We start from the raw sequence: 15,838 nt of genomic DNA on the forward strand, positions 1-15,838 counted from the left end.
GATGCATCATCTCCACCCCCTATTTGAGTCTTGCGACTCCAACTGGCACCTCACCAGTCAAAACCCTCGAGATCTAAACTCAAATATTCCCACCCAGGGCATACTCCATTTAAGTTCAACTGACATGGCCCTCTGGCCCTACAATCTCCCATATCCACTCCCAGTCTGAATAATCACAACCGAATAACTGATAAAGGCGGAAACACACTCTGCTACGAATCATGGTACCCGAACCATGTTATTTCTCCTCATCCTGCTACTCAGAACCTCCAGAATTCTCCCTGTTTCGAGTATGGGTCCTCTGCTTTCAGTAGTATGGGCCCATACTACCAGCCACATCTACCCATACTTTCCACACGAGTCGTCCCAGATTTTCTAAGTAGCTGCCGAACCTTCTCGATCACCATTCCCATTACACATGTTCGCTCTCAAGCGAATACTCATCTCTAAACAGCGTACTCCTCGGTCTAGAATTACTCCCTAGGTTCTCACACTTTTCTACCATCAGCTGCTGAAGAACTCATAGTGATGCTAGCCATCTACCTCCTGAATATCATCATATTCACTTAGTACCTGAATGTCATCATTCGAGAGATCCACAAAGCTCAAAGCAAGCAGCATTCGGGCATCGAATAACCAGCACATGAAACCACTCTAGCATACCACACCACTCGCTCTTTTCATAACTCAAAAGGCATCATTGACTCAGGAAATCTTACCTCTCGTGCATCTCTAACTACTCTCTCAGTGATTCTTCAAACGCTCGTCTAGGTATCTCTCCTAGATTACTCCTCGACTCAAGACTCTCTCCAAAAGATTCTTGCTAAGTACTTCTACTCAATACACACAGAACAAATAGTTTCTTGGGAAATCACCGTTCGGGCATGCAGCTCTAGTATCTCATAAATATCTCATAATATAAACAACTAATGGTATTTTGGGAAATCACCGTTCGGGCTCTGGCTGAATTTACGCAATGCTTCATCTCGTTTTCTCTTTAAAACTCTCACTCGTTTATGAAAAATCGTTTCTTTTTAGAAAGTTTTCTCAAATCCCCGGTTTGACTTCAGACATACCCGAGAGCACATCCGAATCCCTCAAACCAATGCACTAATACCAACTTGTAGCACCGTATATTTTCAAGCAAATTTTTCATTTTTAAAATCACATAAGTGTCATCAACACATCTCACAAAATCTCAATATATCAATTATCAAAACACGTGTTCATAATCATTTGAATAAAATCCAGGATCCTCGAAACACAACTCCATCTCGTGTGTACAATCAAGCCGGCGCCTTCACGTGATCTTGAGAAGTACCTGAAACACATATTACATAACACGGTAAGCACGAAGCTTAGTGAGTCCCCACAATATCACAAACATCTCATTAGCCTCTCATGGCTATATCTCGAATAAGACCCTCTGGTCAATGTGTCTCAATGGGACCCTCCGGTCCCACAACTCGGGTGGACCCTCTGGCGCTAACTCAATAAGCTCAGAATAATACACAGTATAATTCACAAATAATAAAGCATGATATCATAATACTCAATATAACCACATAGGATCAACATATACATAGAATAATATAACAGCGTAAGTCACAAAGACAGTATGTACAGTAACACATCTCGCAATATACACAAACAAGACCCCCCGGTCAATAATGTACTAAGACCCTCCGGTCAACAATGCACTAAGACCCTCCGGTCAATAACACCAATAAGACCCTCTGGTCAATAACACCAACAATACCCTCCGGTCACACACAAATTACCGCACAGGTAAGTATAGTGAGAAGACTCACCTCGGATGGCGGACAAATCGTATAAATGATATTGTTGTACTCCGACTTCTGACACTGAGCCAAACCCAAAATTAACCCCATTAGGATCTAAGACCCAACCTTCAAATATTAGGTCTAAATATGGTCCACCATCCCGGCCCATAAATAATCCAAGCCCATTGGGCCCACCAAGGCCCAATACCAAATGGGTTCTCAAAGGTCCACTAATGGCCCAACTATGGCCCATTTTATTACTTAATGAAGTGACTCTTGAACCTCCATAACTTGAGGACAAGTTATGGAATCATAAAACCATTCAATGAAGACAAGACTCTTCATTTTGTAACCTTTGCCAACTTTTATGAGTTTTAAGAAACTTTAATGTGACTTTTTATGTAACTTGAGGACAAGTTACACAAACACATTTTAGAATCAACTCTTAGATTAAAATGGATCAAAACACATAATCAATTAACTTTTCTATTAATCTAAGCAACTCATATGAACAAGGATCAAACTTTTTCATGTAATTAGCATAACTTTTATACTAATACAAAACATGAATCTATTGACAATTATCTTTGAAATTAGATTAGCATGATCATTACCACATCAAAAACAGGTTTATAGGTTCAAAAACAGCTTATGGTAACGTTCCTAGTCCATTTCTAGCCAAAAACATCAAACAACAAGCTGTCAGAACCCAAAACTCGTCGAGTTCCTTGAGGAACTCGTCGAGTTCATGCCCAAACAGATGAACTCGACGAGTGTTTTGCATAAAGTCGTCGAGTTTTATGGTCTGGACAATTTCAGCTTTGAAAAAACAAGTTTGCATCAAGTATAAGTGAAAACAAGCCTAGGCTCTGATACCGCTGTTGGGTTTTGAGCATTCTAACACTCCTAAGTGTACATGCAACCCTAAATACCTTGGATCTATGTTTTTCTCTATTATACATGCAAATATGAATATCCAAGGTATTATACTAACTAGCACACAAAAACCTTTGATTCATATGAAATATAACAAGTTAGAATACATACCTCTTTGATGTAGAATGACTTCATTAAGCTTGAGTGCCTAGTGCCCCAAGTGTGACACCTCAAATGGTTCACATAACACCAGATACACTTGGAATAACTTGAGAGAACATACACACTTCATGAAAATCGGCTAGCACTTTTTATCATTCTCGTGGCCGATTTTGTCAGCAATAAGATGCTTATATAGTTAGTGACAATTAGGGTAAACCCTAATTGTCATGGCTTTCCATTTCCTTGGATCCATGGGTTCAAACATATCATGGAGCATCCATGGAGCATCTTATGGGTTTTAGCCCAACTTGACAGTCCATGGAGCATTAGCCCACTATGCAAGTATGGGTGATTTACACAATCAACCCATATATTTAATTAGTCTTCTTTTGATCACTTAATTAATTCTAGATTACTTCTTGATCAATACTAATTAAATAATCTTATTAATATATTATAACTTATAATATATTAACAAACCTTAAGTGTTATTTCTCTCATTATAGTCTATCCAAATGCATGATGCCATGCAACCTAAATGGACCATGTCGGGTCGGGTCAAGTTTTACCAATTATAGTTATGGACTTAGACATTAATCCAACACAAACAACATAGTACGACCATTACACACCCAAAATACATAATAAACGCACACACTCAGCCACCCACGCGGTGGCAGGCAGTGGTAGGGAGCGACAACCACCAGCTCACGGTGGTGGTGGTGGATTGAAACTTGGGCGATGAGGAACTTTTCTGATTTGGTAAATTTAGACACTACCACAAATGAAAGAATCAAATCCATTTTCCAATATTGCTGTCAGTGGAATCATATAAGCAACAATTTTCCACAAGTGCCATTGTAAGGATACTTCAAATAAATAAAATTAAACAATTTTCTTTTATTTTAAAACTTTGCGGAAAAACTTATCCTTATAATCCACATGGAAAATTGTTGTTATCTATTCCTTAGCAATATATCATAACTTCTTAAGCAACTGCTCAAAATTCTGATGCGATCGAAATCCACCTTCGCGATCAGAATCAGCATATACTTCCTTTAAGATTTCTCTCTATTCTTTGATTCTTAAAACATCAACATGTGACCCAGTCACATCATGTAATAAGGATCTCAGAATAGCACTTAACAGAGTTAGATAATGGGCTCTACCTGATGTAGAGTCAAACTTATTGACTTTAACATCCTTAGGTAAATTTGGCAGCTTTGCAATCAACGCCCCTTCCTTTGGCAAAATAAACATATGGACCCTTTGGTAATGGGACTATCTCAGACTTAGCCTTTCGCTTTACCATTTGGTCAACCGGGTTGACTATGGCCAATCCCTTTCCATTGGGAAGAGAATTCTTTTTCTGGATTTCCAGTGTCACCATTGTCACTGTCCATAAGGTTTTGGGAAGTAGATCTGCTAATCAAATTTGCTTTACCATCGTTCCAAATCATTGCTGATTCAGCAGCACCAAGCAAATAGATAAGATCTTTAAGGGTCATGTCATAGTCTGTTTCATAGGAGTCCCAAAGGAACTCACTATGTGACTTAGAAAGTGATTGAGCATCCAACTTTCTTAAGACTTTGACACCCAACTCTCCCGGCTTGTCAATATGTGACTTCATCTCCAAGATGCGATCACACATAGACCTCGCTTGCCAATAGGGCTTGAGTGACCTTAAACTTGTGGGTTAGGGAGAATAATTGGAGGAGGTGGAGGAAGTAAAGTTCCAAGAGATTTGGGAAGATCATAGATGTCTGAACTAGACGTCTTTTGGGAGATATTCAAGGTAGTTGATTTAAAGTCCTTAATATAACACCCAATATGAAATATTAAGGCTAGGACCCAACAAACTATTTTATAACTTGGAAGAGGGATGCCGTAATCCAAGCTACAAAATATTTGAAGGTAGGTGAATGACGATTCACCAATTTCCACCATGAAAACGAAATAATTTAATTAGGTTTTACTTGGCTTTCAAACTCCCAGATCTTTTGAGATTCATTGAACTGTTCAATGACATGTTTCAATCTCGAGTGTGCCCTTCAGGTTTTGTGACTGGGATGCCGAGGATCACAAAACAAGATGTGAATAACCATGCAAATATACTTGGTACCCTTAATATTTACCCCTCAATCGATGTGCCGGTTAACCACACACGCTCCACCCATACTATGATAAATATTAAGTTACCCTTTGCCTACCTTGTTAAACCCAGGTTAGAGTGCCGATTAACCACACACGCCCCACTAACGGTTTAAACAAAGTGCAAAGTGTAATTTCATGGATTAGCACCTTATTCACATTTTCCTAAGTAACTAAGATTGAGAATTAATAAGTGTTTAGTTACTTAGTATTTATCATTAATACTTTTAATGAAGGGAGAATTATAGTCCTTGTCCTACCTGTTCGGCTAACTACCCTCCACCAGTCAAGGAAGCGGTGGGTGAGAGTGGACACCCATTAAGTTGCAATTTTATAGGTAACAACCTTATATCCCCCTTATAGAACGGCTTCGTGAATGTGGCCTACTAATGGTAAGACTGACTTGCTCTTATACTTATATATATATATATATATATATATATATATATATATATATATATATATATATATATTATTAACTTATAATATTATAAAGTATAAGGTTTGAATTTTAACTTTTATAATTCTAAGTGCTTAACTTGGAATTAAAGTATTCTTGAGGGAAACTTTACAAATTCCAAAACTTGAGGGCAAGTTTTGAAACTATTCAAAACTAATTAATTCCATAACTCATGAGTTTAAAGTAGTTTTAAATAAGAAAACTCTTCAAGTTCCATAACTTGAGGACAAGTTATGTAAGACTTTAAACTATTAAAGAATGTAACTTTTCTTTATTTTTGTAACTTATGGAACTAATTAAGGTTACATATTTTATTACTTAATGAAGTGACTCTTGAACCTCCATAACTTGAGGACAAGTTATGGAGTCATAAAACCATTCAATGAAGACAAGACTCTTCATTTTGTAACCTTTGCTAACTTTTATGAGTTTTAAGAAACTTTAATGCGACTTTTCATGTAACTTGAGGACAAGTTACACAAACACATTTTAGAATCAACTCTTAGATTAAAATGGATCAAAACACATAATCAATTAACTTTTCTATTAATCTAAGCAACTCATATGAACAAGGATCAAACTTTTTCATGTAATTAGCATAACTTTTAAACTAATACAAAACATGAATCTATTGACAATTATCTTTGAAATTAGATTAGCATGATCATTACCACATCAAAAACAGGTTTATAGGTTCAAAAACAGCGTATGGTAATGTTCCTAGTCCATTTCTAGCCAAAAACATCAAACAGCAAGCTGTCAAAACCCAAAACTCGTCGAGTTCCTTGAGGAACTCGTCGAGTTCATGCCCAAAAAGATGAACTCGTCGAGTTTATGGTCTGGACAATTTCAGCTTTGAAAAAACAAGTTTGCATCAAGTATAAGTGAAAACAAGCCTAGGCTCTGATACCAATGTTGGGTTTTGAGCATTCTAACACTCCTAAGTGTACATGCAACCCTAAATACCTTGGATATATGTTTTCTCTATTATACATGCAAATATGAATATCCAAGGTATTCTACTAACTAGCATACAAAAACCTTTGATTCATATGAAATATAACAAGTTAGAATACATACCTCTTTGATGTAGAATGACTTCATGAAGCTTGAGTGCCTAGTGCCCCAAGTGTGACACCTCAAATGGTTCACACAACACCAAATACACTTGGAATAACTTGAGAGAACATACACACTTCATGAAAATCGGCTAGCACTTTTTATCATTCTCGTGGCCGATTTTGTCAACAATAAGATGCTTATATAGTTAGTGACAATTAGGGTAAACCCTAATTGTCATGGCTTTCCATTTCCTTGGATCCATGGGTTCAAACATATCATGGAGCATCCATGGAGCATCTTATGGGTTTTAGCCCAACTTGACAATCCATGGAGCATTAGCCCACTATACAAGTATGAGTGATTTACACAATCAACCCATATATTTAATTAGTCTTCTTTTGATCACTTAATTAATTTTAGATTACTTCTTGATCAATACTAATTAAATAATATTATTAATATATTATAACTTATAATATATTAACAAACCTTAAGTGTTATTTCTCTCATTATAGTCTATCCAAATGCATGATGCCATGCAACCCAAATGGACCATGCCGTGTCGGGTCAAGTCTTACCAATTATAGTTATGGACTTAGACATTAATCTAACACAAACAACATAGTACCACCATTACACACCCAAAATACATAATAAACGCACACAATCATCCACCCACGCGGTGGCAGGCAATGGTAGGGAGCGACAGCCACCACCTCACGGTGGTGGTGATGGATTCTCTTGGTCCCCAGTCGAGCAAACACACACACATGGTCGTAAACACAAGCTGAACACCGAAGTACACTCTACTCAGCCACTTCAGGTGGCAGGTGACGACCGGAAGCATAAAAATGGTAAACCAAGGCCACCGGCGACCCCAAACAGCGTCACATACACAACACTAACAAAAGAGGGAGGAGGTGGTGGCGTTTTGATTTACCGGCAGCTTCCCATTCACACACGCCCAGCACAACGACGAATGAAGGCTTCATCACTCAGTCATGGTGGTTTCTTCGACTGCCACGGCGTTTTCGACATTATGGTGGCGTTTACGATGGCGAAGTGGTCGCTGACGGAGGGTGGTGCTCGGTCACGACAGGGGCGGCGGCTGGAGGGGTTACAAGTGATGGCGGCGGCCGATATACCATGGTGGCGGCGGTTGATGGTATATGATTTAGGGTTAGGGTTTGCTCATTGGTGCCCCATCCACGGAGAAATGAAAGGCACGGGTGTAAATCCTGCCCCCAACAAACTTGATAACGAAAATGGCAGAACTGGCCCCTCCCTTCACAATCTCTTCAATTTAACTGTGAAATTTACCTTTTTATCCCATACTTCCATAATTCTCTTCAAATTAAGTCCCAATAGTTACCATGCAGCCCCTGCCTTCATAAAAATTTACAAAACCACTCCGGAACTTACACTTTTAACCCCAACCTCTAAAATTATGACGGTTAACTCCTCGAAAATAACACATAGCTCAATTATTAATGATTTTAGGGCTTCTAATCATATTAACCCTTATCTATTTGTTTATTTAATAAACAGGATGTTACATGTTGATGATTAAATAGACATGTGGAAGTTTTCAAGTGTTTGCGAAAAAATAATGAGTTATCTATTAGGTTAAACTCCATTTGTGAAAAAGAATAAGCATTGAAATTGGTAATTGAAAATCTGATCCTTTTGACTTTTTAGACTGAAGTCCAGCAATGGTTAAAATGGATAAGGTAAAGACTCAATATAATTAGAAGAATAATTATTCATTGTTGAGAGTGTATCACTGGAAATTTAAAAGTGAACACTAAGTTTTCAAATGCTATAAATTTTAGAAACTTTATAGATTATAAAACTATATTGAAGCAAAGTATACAATTAAGGTATGTTTTGAAATACAAGCATTAGAGATGTCTTATAAACATGTTTGAAGTAGAAATTTTGCATAAATATCATGTTGGGTTTTGAGAAAACACATTAAAGTAAATTACAATGTCTAAATGAGAAAGCGGTTAAAAGTGTCAAAACAAAAGTGGTTTGGAAGATCCGATGAAGCTTTTACATATAATATGACTTCATTATCATATGTTTAAGTTTTATAGCATAGAGTTTAAACACATTCATAAAAGAAAATGTTTCTAAGTTTTTCGAAACGTGTCAAAATGGTAACAAGGTTTAAAATGGTGTATATGCCCTTAAAAGCACATATATCCATTGAAATGCATTTAAAATGAAATTGAAAATAGCACGGTTAAAACCAATATTGGTTAAATTGAGTTTTGAAGAAAAAAGTTAAGTTAAAGCAAGTTGTCAAAAGATTTGAGAAAGAATATGGCTTACATTGTTAGGAAAGGTCTAGTAAGTTGTATGAAGTGGTTATAAAGTATTTTATCGATGATAAATAAAACCGATAAAGCGAAATAACTTTTCGATGGAAGATTAAGAAGTAAGGAATAGGTAGATTAGTGTAGCTGATCGTACCTAAATACTAAGGCAAGTACAAGGCGAGTATAAGGAGAGTACCGCTGTCTTTTCCCCAAGATAAAGGACAATAAAAATTGTTCGTAAAACATTTTATGGTGTCAATTCAGTTTCACGGCCTTCTATAGAGGTCAAAGGTTAAGTTATAGGTTTGGCGTCTGGCTCACGGCGTAAGAGGATGTAATCCTTTATAATGATATGAATTTCAGTAATGTCGATAAGGCTTAAACGAATGTATGAAAATAATAAGGTTCGAAGGAATATTCAAAATTTGTAAGAAGGATTCGTACAACGAAGTAGTGCGGTGTTTGATTGGGTATTAAAATTTAAGGTTAAATGTTGGGCATGCAACATGCTAGCAAATTGGAAAGTGTAAGATGGTTGTATACTCGAGATAATCACTAGTGTATCTGGGGTCTCGAACTAAGCCTTGTAAATTTTGCCACAAGGGGGAATGGTTTATGCTTTAATACAAAGTAAAGATGCTAGGGTAAAAATCACCAAGGATAAGGTTTTGGGTCAAAGAGATATCCTATGTTAAATTTTATGCTCAAGGTGGAAACAACCTAAAACTAGATTCGTAGCGTAGCAGAGAAGTCTCATGCATTGGTAGCAATGGGCTGGACTTCTGTTCCTCCTCGTGAGTCATATAAGGGATGCTCGCCAATGGTATCCAAGTGACTACTCGTGGCGGCTCGTTTACCTTCTAACGCGATGCTCCAATTGTCATCCGTGTCGGTATTGGAACGCTTTTCCTATTTGTAACACTAGTACAAAGACGATGAAGAGGTATTGAGGTATAGTTGGTATTGGATTCGACTTCAGATTATTACTAGCGTCTAACTAGCTACAAACCTTACATCTAAAGTCAATAGCTACCGAGGAATACTCATTCTCAGTACTAAGTGGATTGCTTCTAGAGTGGCAAGTGATATAACCTAAGTGGTTAACCTAGCACTTGATAATAGATAAGAATATTTCTAAATAAGACATTGTGGTAAAAGTGCACTTAGTTTCTAAGTGTACCTAGATGAATGCCTATAATATGCAATGCCCGTACGCACACCAAAAAATTTTGTTTTTCAAAAGTTCAAGTTGAAAATCGTTTTGAACATAATTCTACTATAACCGATTCCAGCCTCGCACTAACTTTCCTTAATTAAGCATAGTTGGCCAGGCTATACTTAATTAAAGTCCAATAATTCATACTCGAATTAGTTATACTAGTAGTATGGTCTGTATTTTAAAAACGTTTTGAAATTTTTTGGCTATAGTTGTGGTTCTCCAAAGGAAAACCGGTATTCTCTATAACCTTCAGTTCTGATACCATTTCTGTCACACCCCGCTAAAGCGAAAATACAGGGTGTGGCAGTACAAAGGGTTTCATAGCAAAAGTTATAAGACAACACCAACCATAGTATTAAAAATCAATACAAATTTACAATGAGTTTGAACAATTTTTTTTAAAAGAAATTACAATATATTTAAAAGTCAACACATGTAAATGCTCCTACAAGTGTTGTGTCTCTACGTGCCTCTTACTAGATGATTCCTGAAAAGGCATGTAAAACGAGCGTCAAGTATAAAAATAGTTGGTGAGTTCACAGATTAAAAATAATATTGGTTTCATAAATCGAAATCAAAGTTTTGATAAAAGTTTCCATAAATAAAAATATTCTGCTAAAATGAGTAAATAAGTTTGTATAAACAAAGTTCATTGTCATCATGAGTAATAAAGTATGTTGCCCAAATGAGATACAATGTTCATATTCTCATGGGAAATAAAGCCCGTTACTACAAGGAGCAACCAAGTTCGTTCCTAAGACAAGTAAATAAGTTTCTAGTAACAAAAGTTCGTTGTTATAATGATATACAAAGTTTATTGCTATAATAGGTAACAAGTATGTATGTGTATGAGCAAACAATGAGTTACGAACCAAGCCTATGACTGATGCCCTATCAAGATCTATGCTTATCGTTCCATAGATTATATTGTATCATGCACTCCAGCAATCGGGCGAGTAAGGAGTTTTCAATTCCTAATAGCGCTATCCATAATGACCATTGGCTCAAAGAGTTAATGGATGGAGTATAGTGTAAGGGAAATGACTTAAGACGATAAGGCCTCATGTTTCGAGTTGCATAGACACACATAGTAAAATATAACAATCATGTTTGATACAAAACAATTTAAATACAAAGAACAATAAATAGTTTAGGACATGCTTTTCCACCCCAAAACATTCAAAAACCAAAAATAGGGGGAGGCGTGAATAGTCACAATGCATTGAGATGATGCAAATGGTGCCTTGAACTACATTCCACTTGTACCACTACCGATTCCTACAATAATGCTATACGCTAGTGAGTTTCTAATCGAAATCTAACACTAGTATACTTACTACTACAATATAATTATGCCAATATTATGTCAAAATTTAATATTGTTAAGCTACAAACATTTTTCTGTGAAATTTAGATTTCTATAAACCAATTGTTGTATAACAACTTCAAGTGGGATTTCCTATTATTGAAATGTTAAAATTTAACATTTTAAGAGTTGTTCCAATGATTAAATATTCAAAAACTAAATCAATTTAGTTCTAAAATTTCTTAAACTTTTTATTTCAGTCTCAACTGAAGTCAAAGATGTTAAGATAAATTTTCTTGCATTTTTGATTTGTCTAGCTATTTTTCACCATTTTAATTTCTTGAATAGCCATAAAATCATGAAAAATAATAAACAGTTAATAAAAATTACCAAACATCAGATTTTGGTTCTAACTGTATTAAAAGACTTCCAGAAAACGTTTCATGGATTATAGATATGTATAGAGATTTTGCTTATATTTCATTCTCTAAATAGATAAAAATTCATGAAAAGTATCAATCAGTTAATAAAATTCTCAAAACTTTTTACATCATTGATATGAAACAAATATAATCTGGGAAAAATATAAAAATGTATTTTCAAACAGATTAACATGATTTTTCGTATTTTTGTATATTTATTCTATCAAAATAGAGATATATAGAAAACAATTTAAAAAATTCCTTAAACTTTTTGTACTAGTGTTATTCGGCATATAAAAGCTGGGAAAAATATAAAAGTTGGTTTCGAAATAGTTTATATATTTTTCTCTGTTTTATTAACATAAATAAGTATTAATTCGTGAATAATTATTAAACAGTTAATAAAAATTACCAAACTTTATGTAAACTTCATATACAGTGTATATAATGTTGGAAAAATACCAAAATTGGTTTTCGAATAGTGTAACCCGATTTTATGATTTTTATGTGTTTAATTTAGCAAAAATGAAGATAATTAGAAAACAATATGTAAAATTTCTCGAACTTGGTCTTCCAGTTTTATTAAACATATATAATCTGGGAAAATTCAAAAAGTGATTTTCATATATAGGACTCTGATTTTCATAATTTACGTGTATTTAATAATTAAAAACTAGAATAAATAGTAAACAGTTGGGATAATTCCTAAACATTTTTGTAACATTTTTGGATGTTGTATATAATTTGAAAAAAATATCAAGAGCCATTTGTAAACAGTGGTGTCTGATTTTTAGATTTATGATTGTTTAATCTTAGGAAAAAAGAACAAAAATAACATACAGAAGAGAAAAATTGTACACCTTTTTATGTGGCTTCCTAATATATTATCAAATGTTCTGGTAAATTTTCATGAATTTTGGATAAGTAAAACTATTTTTCCCGTTTGTAGTACATTATAAACACAAAAATCATGAAAACATAGATATCATTATCAAAAATCCTCAAAATATTTTAATGAGTATGAAACATGACCTAAAAGAAGCGAAAATTATTAAATGTTCTTTTAATATCTCGGAACTTGGTTTTATGATTTATTTGTGTTAATCATAAAGAAAATTAAAAGTCATAGACAAAAGTAACAAAAACCGATGAAACTTCATGAGAGACGTTTAATTACTTTATGGGTCATCCACGAATTTATCTAGGATTTATCGACCTCAGAAAGTTTTTTATATGATTTATGGCCATATTTTCTTGCAATAATTATAATAATTCGAGAAAAATGAATTATTTTCTGAAAATTTACAAATAATCTTATTTTGTTGTTTGTATTATGGGAAAAATCATATTTGAACATAAAATTAGTTTTAGATATTTATTTGGGAATAAATTCTTTATGAACATATTTGAAAGCTTTTAACAAGAAACTTTGATCATCTAGCATCTAAGCTTGAAGATCATCACATGCATGTTGGTTTGAATACCATTCAAGAGTTTGAAATATTCAAAAGAGCGTTTTTGAAAGAAACCTTAGGATGCATGTGGTGTTTTTCCACCAAAACGTGTAGAAAAGTGCATTTCCTTGATTTTGACTTAGGTTTAGGTCATGGGACTTCATCATTTACAACATGCATGTTGTTTTTGGGTGAAATCGTACCACCATCATCATCAAAACCGTATGTGTGTGTATGTGTTCAAGATTTGTCATTAGAAAGCGGTAGAAGATGAAGATATGCATGGAAATCTTAGTGAAATAAAGGTAAAATGAAGGGAGAATGAGGGATTTTTGGGTTTACCTTTAAGAACACTTCTAGATGATGAAGATTTAGAGTTTAAGGTGTGTTCTTGAACTCAATTTCTGGATAAATTTCATGAGTTAGGGTGAGGGTGTGAGAAAATGTGGTGGTGGAATTGAAGAGTGAGAGAGAGAAGTGAAAAAGAAGGCGGAGTGTGGAGTTGGAAGAATGATTAATGTTTTGGGAAGAGTTACCTTGGAAGAAGGAGCACGAAATTATGAAGGAGGAGAGAGGGTTTCCCTCGCTTCCATCTTTATGAAATTCAAATTCTTTATAAAAATATCATTTTTTTTATAAAATATGCATCTTAATATAGATTTTACTCATAAAATCTTGATTTTTAGCTTAGAAAATAAGGTTAAATACTAATGACATAAATTTTATTTCTCCTTGGTTATATTTTACTAAATTGAGTTATTTTAAATTGATATTATATAGTCCATACCAAATTTTATGGATTTTTAGGTGTTAAAGTTTATAAATTTGAGTATTTAGGGTTTTTAGGGTCTTGAAATTTAATAAATATTTGGATATCAAAATAAATTGAATTATTTGAGATTTCCAATTAATGTTAGAGTGTCATAACTCTTTTATAGTTAAAGAAATAATCTTTGTAATTCGTTTTTGTTGGTTTATTGACATTTCTATGTAGTGGTTCCGAGATTCAAGTGAAATTGAAGAATCAAGTATACTAGCCCTAGTTTTCAACTTTGACTTAACTTTCTATGAGACTTTAACCTAATTTCTACTACTAGGTCAGGTGTATGAAGTTTTTTATATGATTCATGAAAATGTGTTCACGTCAAGGAATGACCCGAATGTGGATAGTTATTACAGTTAAGTAGTTGTAGAATTCACATATCAATGTGAAATCTAAGTACACTATCCATTGTTTCTAATTGTTTCCAAGTTTCTAGTAGGTTATAACATAGCTTCTAGTTACTAAGTCTAGTAAGTGTAGTGCCTATACTTGCAACTAAGTTTAGTCAAATCTAGAACCGACTCGAATTTTTACGGTTGTCACAGTTAAGACGCCATAACCTCAAATTTGAGAATTTGAATTATTGTCATATGTAACGTACCCAGCGTTAGGAGCGAGCTTAAGATCACATAGAAAGTCTTTCTGCCTAGTCATGTGCATGTAACCAGCACTATCAATATATCGTATTGTATCTTATTCCGAAGCACACAATGCCTGCAAAATCAGTGAGTTATAAATTTTTTAGGCTCCGAGTTAGATTTAGGGACTTTGGCATGGGCTTTGGACTTAGTTTGTGATTTTTGAGCAATTGGCATCTCGAAGGAACATTAAGTTTTGGAAATTGTTCTAGTTTGAAAATCGTGCCATTCGATTTAGCAATAAACAAAGAAGAAGAAATTGACTGAGGGTCTCAATAATGACCTTTTTTTACAACCATTGGCAAATTTGTTCTCAACATCGAACTAGAAGGATTAGATGGCATCTTAAGGATCGTAACAGGCATGAAAGAATTTTGATTCCTAGTAACTCGATTGACTTTTTGAGACACTTTCTTCTCGGATTTCTCAAGGAATCTAGAGGCTTGCATAGACCTAGTTTCTTTCTTAAGGGCATTCCTAGCTTCGGTATTTGGATGAACAATATCTTTCTTACTCAGCCAGGGTTTCTTCAGAGAGTCAGATGAAGACTTGGAAGTTTGGCTAATTATTGGATTGTTGAAAAATGGCTTAGTTGGGATTAGGGTCGATTTTGATATCACATCTGAATTAGAGATACAAGAGTCGGATGAGTTGTCACACAAAATTTCTTCATCTACATCACTATCAAATGACGCCTAAAAAACTTGGATTGGTCAGAGTCATGTCCATTTGTATCGGGAATAATTTCCTCAATAAACACAATTATTTAGTGGACCAGAGTTCGGAAATTGAACTCTAGTATAGCCAATAACACAATTGTTTAGTGGACCAGAGTTCGGAAATTAAACTCTAGTACAGCCACTGTCAGGGGAAGATTCCGAAGACCGATTCATGTCCGGGGATATCAAAGGCGGAAGATGCATGGAATAGGGACATGTAACAGTGATAGGTTTGAACTCAGGAATCGGAGATTGAAACTTGTCTGAAGTCCTAGGAAGGGACGACAGAGGTGAGACAAGGGTATCCGAATAAGTATGGTTCAAAATGTTTCCCTTAAATGTTAGGTTTTGAAGTTCCTTGAAGGAACGAACAACATGTTTCGGAAACTCGCTATTGAGACTTGGTGCTTTGGACCATAGGTGACGAAAATTATGCG

This window comes from Lactuca virosa, chromosome 4 (genome assembly GCF_052849685.1).
Source record: "Lactuca virosa cultivar CGN04683 chromosome 4, Lactuca_virosa_CGN04683_v6, whole genome shotgun sequence".
Lineage (NCBI taxonomy): Eukaryota > Viridiplantae > Streptophyta > Magnoliopsida > Asterales > Asteraceae > Lactuca > Lactuca virosa.